Source organism: Lynx rufus, unplaced genomic scaffold (genome assembly GCF_022079265.1).
Source record: "Lynx rufus isolate CCGP_SWC_20201006 ecotype Redwood Valley unplaced genomic scaffold, mLynRuf1.p SCAF_12, whole genome shotgun sequence".
NCBI lineage: Eukaryota > Metazoa > Chordata > Mammalia > Carnivora > Felidae > Lynx > Lynx rufus.
In genome coordinates, this window is record NW_025814826.1 from 52,652,204 (window position 1) to 52,660,953 (window position 8,750).

An 8,750-nucleotide genomic window follows, 5' to 3' on the forward strand; every position below is an offset into this window, starting at 1 on the left:
AAGACGGTCCCGGGTTCATACCTGTTATCTCAGGGTAATTAGAGTCCTCTTTTTTTATTATTTTTTAAAATTTTATTGATTTTTTTAACGTTTTAAATTTTTTTTTATTTTTTGAGAGACAGAGACTGAGCGCTAGTTGGGGAGGGGCAATTTGAGAGACACAGAATCCGAAGCAGGCTCCAGGCTCTGAGCTGTCCGCACAGAGCTCGACGTGGGCCTCGAACCCATGAACTGTGAGATCATGACCTGAGCTGGAGTCGGACACTCAACTGACTGAGCCACGCAGGCACCCTATCTTAGGGTAATTAAAGAGCCCCCCTTTGTTCACATTATTTTCTCCTTTTAGATGACAATTTGTCATCAGTGACAACACTGAGGTGAATGCAGGTCAGACTGACTTGATAGCTTGTGGTCACCGGGGTCTACAGGTCTGCACAGGGTACATTGTCATGAAGCAGGGCCTAACCGTAGAGGCCCTTATTCAGTGAGTCTGGATTGGGCCCAGAAGTCCGTTTTATTTTTTTATTTTTTTTATCAACGTTTATTTATTTTTGGGACAGAGAGAGACAGAGCATGAACGGGGGAGGGGCAGAGAGAGAGGGAGACACAGCATCGGAAACAGGCTCCAGGCTCTGAGCCATCAGCCCAGAGCCCGACGCGGGGCTCGAACCCACGGACCGCGAGATCGTGACCTGGCTGAAGTCGGACGCTTAACCGACTGCGCCACCCAGGCGCCCCAGAGAAGTCCGTTTTAACAAAGACCTCCCGGGTGATGGTGTTGCTGACGGCTGGAGGGTCATGTTTTGTGAGACGCTCTCCTGCTACCTCACGCTTTAGTTTGCGAGGGCCTCCACGACAAGATATCACAGACTGGTTGGCCCGAACAGCAGAGGTTTATTTTCTCACAGATTTGGAGGCTGCAAGTCCAAGATCAAGGTGTTGGCGTGGTTGGTTTCTTCTGAGGCCTCTCTCCTCGGCTTGCAGATGGCGGCCTCCTCACCCTGTCCTCACCGTGGCCTTTTCTCTGTGCACACGCTTCGCTGGTGTCCCTCCGTGTGTCCAAATTTCCTCTTGTTGTGAGGATACCAGACCAATTGGATTAGGGCCCCAGCCCAAAGGCCTCTTTTTAACTTCATGACTTCTTTAAAGTCCCAGTCTCCATCTCAGTCACCTTCTGAGGTATCGGGAATTAGGACTTCAGTATACAAATTTGGAAAGGGGGGGGTGGAGACACAATTCAGCCCACAACGCCTTACTAGGTACAGAAAGTGGTAATGGAGGGAAATTGCGAAATCTTTTTGGAGGGTCTTTAGAAGTAAAACAAAGGCACACCATGAGACACAGGTGTGAGCCAGGTACAAGAGACCTTGTGAGACCTGGTTAATTCCATCTTTGGAACTGCATCTGAGACTGTGCTTTGGCCCACTAGTGCGAGTTCCAGAGGCTGCTGGGAAGAGATGCTTTTTCGGCCACCGCCACCATCACCCAGCCCTCCCCCATCCCCAACTGGGTACAACAGAGCAGTGAAATCAACTTCTGCTACTAGAAGGTGTGGATGGGGGGCGAGTCAGATGCAATTTGGATTAACCTGCAGGGCAGACAATGTTATTTTTGTACCCTAATGACGTTCCTACTCTTCCTTCCTGACGGAGGTTACCGGAACTACAAAGGCAGGAGACCTCTTGAGCAGCTGGAACATGAGCATGTGGCTCAACTTCGGTCAAGAGGATCCAAGGGGAAACCTGTTAGCTGGCTTCTGGAAAAGAATCTTCCTCTGGTTAAGATAGAGTATTCAATAGAAACCCCATGCCTCCTGCCTGGGGCATGGTTGTCTGTAGATACAGATAATGCCATCTGTGACCTCAGGGAGAAAAAGTGCCCTCAAGGGGCGCCTGGGTGGCGCAGTCGGTTAAGCATCCGACTTCAGCCAGGTCACGATCTCGCGGTCCGTGAGTTCGAGCCCCGCGTCAGGCTCTGGGCTGATGGCTCAGAGCCTGGAGCACGTTTCTGATTCTGTGTCTCCCTCTCTCTCTGCCCTTCCCCCGTTCATGCTCTGTCTCTCTCTGTCCCAAAAATAAAAAAAAATTAAAAAAAAAATGTTGAAAAAAGAAAAAGTGCCCTCAAGAGGGTGACCTGGACCCCTCACCTGTGAACCAACTCTGGAACCACCCACCTCCAGACTTACCAAGTGAAGCAATGAACATCCTAGTTGTTGAGCATCTTTTAGTAGGGTTTCCATTACTTTTAAGTAAAACCCTCCTACCTGATATTAGGAAAAGGGCTCTAGGCTTTATGTGTAAAGTGTTACAATTGTTTGAAAATTAGCATATGTTGCATGTTTGTTACAAAAACCACAAGCAAGGATAAAAATGTATATAGAAATCAATCTTAAAAGTGTACTCCATATAATGATTTTGAATAATCCAGTTATGTCTTCGTTTATAACTTTTTTCCAGGCATATATACATGTATTTATTTTACGAAAATGGCATCATACTCTGCCCCTAGTTTTATAATTGGTTTTGTGTCTGTGCCTAATGTTATATCGTGATGTTCTTTTCACAATTTTGATAGTGGAAGCATTCCAGTGTGTATATATTCCAAAATTTAAATGATCATATATTGATGGCATTTATAGTTTTTAACCAATATAACTGCTATTATAAATATTATGATAAGCATCTTGTATGTAGAAATTTGCTCATTTGACTGAATACTTCCATAGGATAAATTCAGCAAAAGGTACCTGAGTCAAAAGATACCAGATAATGCCTTTAAGGATTGGGTCTGAATTGCAAAACTGCTCCCCAGGAAGGCCGTGGCACTCTATTCTCCCACAAGCAGTGTATAAGACACCCTGTTTCTCTGTTCCTGCCCCCAATGGAGGATATTATTCTTTAAAAAAAAATTTTTTTTTAATGTTTATTTACTTTTGAGAGATGGAGAGAGACAGAACATGAGCCAGGGAGCGGTAGAAGAGAGAGAGGGAGACACAGAATTCGAAGCAGGCTCCAGGCTCTCAGCTGTCAGCACAGAGCCCGACGCAGGGCTCGAACCCACAAGCTGTGAGATCATGACCTGAGCTGAAGTCGGACACTCAACAGACTGAACCACCCAGGTGCCCCTGGATACTATTCTTTTAAGCGTTGCCAATCTGATAGACCAAAAAAAAAAAAAATTTATCTGAATTTTTTGCAAGCTTTTGATTACCAAATAAGGCTGGACATTTTGGCTTCCTGTTGAATGCTTGGCTATCTCAGAGCACAGGAAATTTCTTTCCTATTTTACTCAAACACAGGCTTGCGAGGCCGCTGAGCACCTGGCAGGGCCAGCAGCCCTTGCTCAGTCTCCCCAGGTGCTTACAGGACTGCGTCTGGCGGAGTGAATTCTCCTAGCTGGACTGGTGACAGCCCATTACTCAAGCAGCACACACAGCCCCCGGGGCTGCCCCACCCCCACCTCTTTTTAAAGGTAGCAACATGTCCTCAGTCCGCTAGTTTCAACCCTGGCTGCGCATCAGAATTATCTAGGCAGGTTTTTTTCTTTAATATAATTTGTATTGTCCTTTCTGAGTAGGCAATATACGACTCACAACAACAACAACAAATTCAAACGAGTATTCAGTTTAAAAATCTCCCTCCGTGGCCCGGAACCACTCAGTTATCTCCCCCAGAAGCAATGGCTGTCACAAACTTCTTGTGGATCCTTCCAGAGGTATGAGTAGATTTAAAGAAACGCCCCTTCTGGGATCCCATGCCAGACCCTGTATCAGCATTTCCAGGATGGAGAATCTGAAAACTTAAATTTTTCTTTTTAATTTTTTAAAAAACTTTTTAAATGTTTATTTATTTTTGAGAGACAGAGACAGACAGAGCATGAGCAGGGGAGGGGCAGAGAGAAGGGGAGACACAGAATCTGAAGCAGGCTCCAGGCTCCCAGCTGTTAGCACAGAGCCTGACGTAGGGCTCAAACCCATGACCCATGAGATCATGACCTGAGCCAAAATCGGACGCCCAAGTGACTGAGCCACCCAGGCACCCCAGATTTTTCTTTTTAAAGTCCACAGTGTTGTTGAGTTATGGTCAGTGTTTAAAACAACTACTCTAGTATGTCATTCGTTCATTCATTCAACACATATTTATGGACCATGTGCTTTTATTGCCAGACGCTATGCTTGGTGCCCTGGGGGACAGCCGTGAACCAAAGTCGTTACTCTCATGGGGCCTAGATAATAATGTGAGGGAAAAATAGAAAATAAACTGTAATTATCAGAAAGTGAGACATTCCATGGGGTGCCTGGGTGGCTCAGTCGGTTGAGCAACTGACTTGATTTCAGCTCGGGTCATGATCTTGTGGTTCGTGAGATCAAGCCCGCTGTGGGGCTCCGAGGCTTGTGATTCTTTCTTTCCCTCTCTCTCTGCCCTCCCCCTACTTGCACTCTCTCTTTCTCTCTCAAAATAAATAAATAAACTTAAAAAATATATAAAAAGAAGGTGAGACATTCAGTGATGAAAACTGGTCTTCTAATTGCATCTCAGCTTAAACCTCCTTCCTCTCCTTGGGGATTTTCTTAGTCTCTGCACTGGAAGGCAGGGGGAAGACAGGAAGAAAAGGAAACAAAACGTGTCAGGCAAGTAGATTGCTCCCAGAGCCCAGATTCAGGATGAGCTCGAAACCTGTGCCCAAAGTCATTCCCGTGTGATGTTCATTTCTCTTTATTAGCACAGGGCATTGAATTCTTCATAAAGGCTTAGAAATAATTCTGAGAAATGTCAATTAGCTCATTGCTCCAAAATAAAAAGTCTGATCCCTTCTTTTTTCCTGCAATCCACTAAGGCCCACACTAAAGCATGCAAGGCCGCTGAACAGCCAGCCGACATCTGAGAACTAACAGCCTCTCTCGAAGCTGAAGTAACACCACGGGTCTCTCAAAGAGAAAGGTGGTTGGGAGTCTCCCTGACACAAACACTCACAACATTCAGTTCAGTTCAAGAAAATACTGTTGTTGACATGTGCCGTGCCCTGTTGTACCATTATTATCCTCCTTAAAAAATGAGGAAGAAACTCAGGCTCAGAGAGGTTAGGTAATTCTCCAAGTCACCCTGAAATTCGATCTAGGTGTGCTGATGTCAGGGCTTAGTATATCCCCCAAAAGTTTACTTCAAATTTGAATGAGGTGATCCAAGGGCACCTGGCTGGCTCAGTCAAGAGAGCATGCGACTCTTGATCTTGGGGTCATGAGTTTGAGCCCCAGGTTGGGAAAAGAGTTTACTTAAAAAAAAAAAACAAAAAACCACCCTCATTCCAAATCTCTGTACTCAGCACCACCCCACAGTGCCTACACCCAAAAGGGAATAAATCTTAAAAAAAAAAAAAAAAAATTGAATAAGATGATCCATGCATTGTGTTTGATGTAACATCTGGTAAATAGTTAAGATTTCATGCTATGAAAGCAACCTTCTTCTCCTTCTCCTCCTTCTCCTTCCTCTTCTTCTCCCTCACCCTCCTACCTTCTTCCTCCTCCTTCTTCTTGTTAATTGACAAGGTTTTTCAAGATGGCAGCTATGGGCTCACGTCCACCATTTTTTTTTTTGAGCCAAACTAATGACAAGAGATGAGGCCAGGAGGAATGAAACCACATGGTGGGGGCTGGAATTTACCCACCTGCTGCAGCCTGGGGATTCAGAGACCCTTCCTCGTACCCGTGGGCCAAACCATGAGATGTTCCTGATTCAGCCTGCGTTGTTGGTGTCTCCAAAACCTGCCTCATTTTCTCCTCCATTTGACCATGAACCACTGGAGGACTTACTCCTATTTGTATCCCCAGTGCCTAGAGTAGTGCTTGGCACATAGCCGGCACTAAATGTTGAATGAATGAAGACATGATTGGATGAGCTGTATGACTATCCAACTTCCTCTTCTCCCAGGTTGGACCCAACCCTCGTGTCTTCAGTACTATTCGTTTTGTATTTTTCCTCCACCAGATGCTGTACTGGACCCCTTAGGCATATTTTTGTCTTCAATTCCCACACCAGCCATTGGGGTAGGAAACAGCTCCACTTTTACACCTGTGGAAAGTGAGGCTCACGGGATGTAAGTGGTGGTCACACTGTTCTGAAGCAGTGAGGGTAGCTCTGGTATTGCCACTTCTTATCCCACACTGTCCATTCAGCATAAAACAAGCACAGACTGAGCAGAGCCATTCAAGGCTCGGCACACAGGAAGGTCATGATCGGTGGGGCCCTTGTCCTCATGGGGTTTATAGTGCTGTGGGGAATGGACAGCAGTGAGCGGGTAAAATGCAGGGTGCTGAGTGATCAGTGCAAGAAGAAACACGCAGGGACTGTGGAAGACAGAGGATGGGTGCCCACCTCACTGGCGGATCATAAGGTTTCTGGAGGAAGTGGCATCCAGGCAGAGCCCTGAAGGAAGCTCCATGAATTACCAAGATGGAAAAAGGAAATGATGTTCCCAGCAGAGAGAACAGTATATGCAAAAGGCCAGGGAGAAGGAACAGGTGTCAGGAATTGCATGGGGCTTTGCTGGAGGGAAGGGTGTAAGCAACACAGCTTCCAAATAATCGGGGCCAGATTGTGAAGGGCCCTGCAGACCAGGATATTTAAAGGTTGGGGGTCCAGTTTGTAGAGAAGCCCTACTTAAAATGGGAGCGGGGTGATGTGATTTGATTTGCATTTTCAAAAGATCACTCTGGATACTGTGGAGACAATGAATCAGAGGGGAGCAAGGCGGGGGGGGGGGGGGGGGGGGGGGGGGTACTTTAGAGGGCTTTGTACATGCACAGCAGGGAACAGGGTGGAAGGCATTCAGGTAACCGCAGAACAGCATGGGGTGAAGAATGAATGGATTTCAGAGGCCTGTGCAAGATCCAGCCAACAGGAGTTAATCATTGAGTGGGATGTGGGTGGGTGGTGGGAGTTGGGTGGGGCAGTGCTAGGGGAAAGGGCAGGAAGCCTGTGTTCAGAAAGGGAGTACGTGGGGTCAACGTAGTGCTGGGAAGGCCTTTTCTTCTGCTGGTTTTCGTGCTGCACCCCCACCTGTGCCTTGTAACCACCCCCTCTGCTGTTTCTTTCTCCCTGGACCACTGATGCCTGAATTTCCTATGACATATCCCTCTTTCTAGCAGTTACAATGGTCTGTGCTAATAATTGGTTGTGTATCTGTTTCCTCCGATTGGGATGTGGGGCTCTTGAGGCAGGGACTGGGCCTGGGGGAAGTTGAGGGCGGGGCAGGAATCACTAGCCCCGGTCTTCAGACCATTGGAGTTAGAGTCACTTGGGACTTACCATCGAACGTGCAAATTCTGGGGCCCAACTCCAGGCGTCCAGAATCAGAATCTCTTGGAGGAAGGGCCCAGGAATCTGCTTTTTAACCAACTCCTCAAATGCATCCGACGTCTACTGAAGTTTAAGAGCCCTTGGACTGGACGGGTGCCTGGGTGGCTCAGTAGGTTCAATCTGACTCTTGTTTTCAGCTCAGGTCATGATCCTCGGGTCATGGGATGGAGTCGTGCGTTGGGCTCTGTGCTGAGCATGGACCCTGCCTGAGATTCTCTCTCTCTTTCTGCCCCTCTCTCCGGCTTGCACACACGCACCCACTCTCTCTCTCTCAAAACAAAAACAAAAACAAAAACAAAAGCAAGCAAAAATAAATAAACCCTTGGACTGTAAAGTTAGGATGAGATCTAGTCAAGAGGACAATCTCTGGAATCAGAAGTCAGAAACCTGATTCAGGTCTTCATTGAAACTCAGCGTTATTATCTCTGCAATGGATACTCTGCTCACTCCTCAGGGATGAGAAGGATAATGTCTATAACACACAAAATGTAGGGTGTGACAAAGGTACCCACTCCATGAACACTGGTTGAAAAAAACTTGCAAAACATGCACGAGACATGCAAGCACCTCAGAATTCTTCTTTTTGTCGCCACTGACCGGCCCCTTTGACCTTAACAGCAGTTACATACTAATGGCGAAAAGCAATGGAGTGTTTGTTCTCAGGAACTTAGGACCCCACTGGCCCTGTTGAAGTGAAACTGTGCTAAATCGGTGACCACAAGGACATTTCCCTGTCCCTGTAGGAAGACTCATCTAAGTCAAGGAACAGGTTGTTCTCTTCCAAATGTGGCCTGGACTGAAGAGTAACTTCCACGTTATTTCTTGGTCAATACTCTTCTTCCCATTTGGCCCCTTTGAAAAACCATCACTCCATTTTCCCAGAATTAAAATGACCCCTTCTTAGAATCCTGCATGCTATTTCTCAGTGGCAGTGGTCTTGGGAGGCAGTGGGAGGCCTGGGTGGGAAGGCCAGCTCCAGCCCTTACCAGCTGAGCAAACTGAACTCCTCAGAACCTCAGTGGTGGTCTCTGTAAGGAAGGTATAATAGTAGTTCCCACATCATGGGGCTATTATGAGGATTAAGTAATTCCTGCAAATCCCTTAGAACAATGATCTGCCCTGAGTAAACATTTGGGTGGGCTGTTCTTAGATGTTTCCAGCAGCAGATACCTGGCTGGCAGTTGATCCTCTGCTTTTTAGTCTTAACTCCTTCTAACTCCACTCCGTGAGGTCTGTCTCTGTCTCCTGTTTCCTTATTCAATTTATAAATAAACCTATTGCACAAAGAGAAGAGAAAACGTATCCCTTGTCTGGTTGACAGAAAGCAGCTTTTTCTCTGACCTCTTCCAGAAGGATTTGTAGTTTCATAAACCCTGAGCCTAAAACTTACCTAAA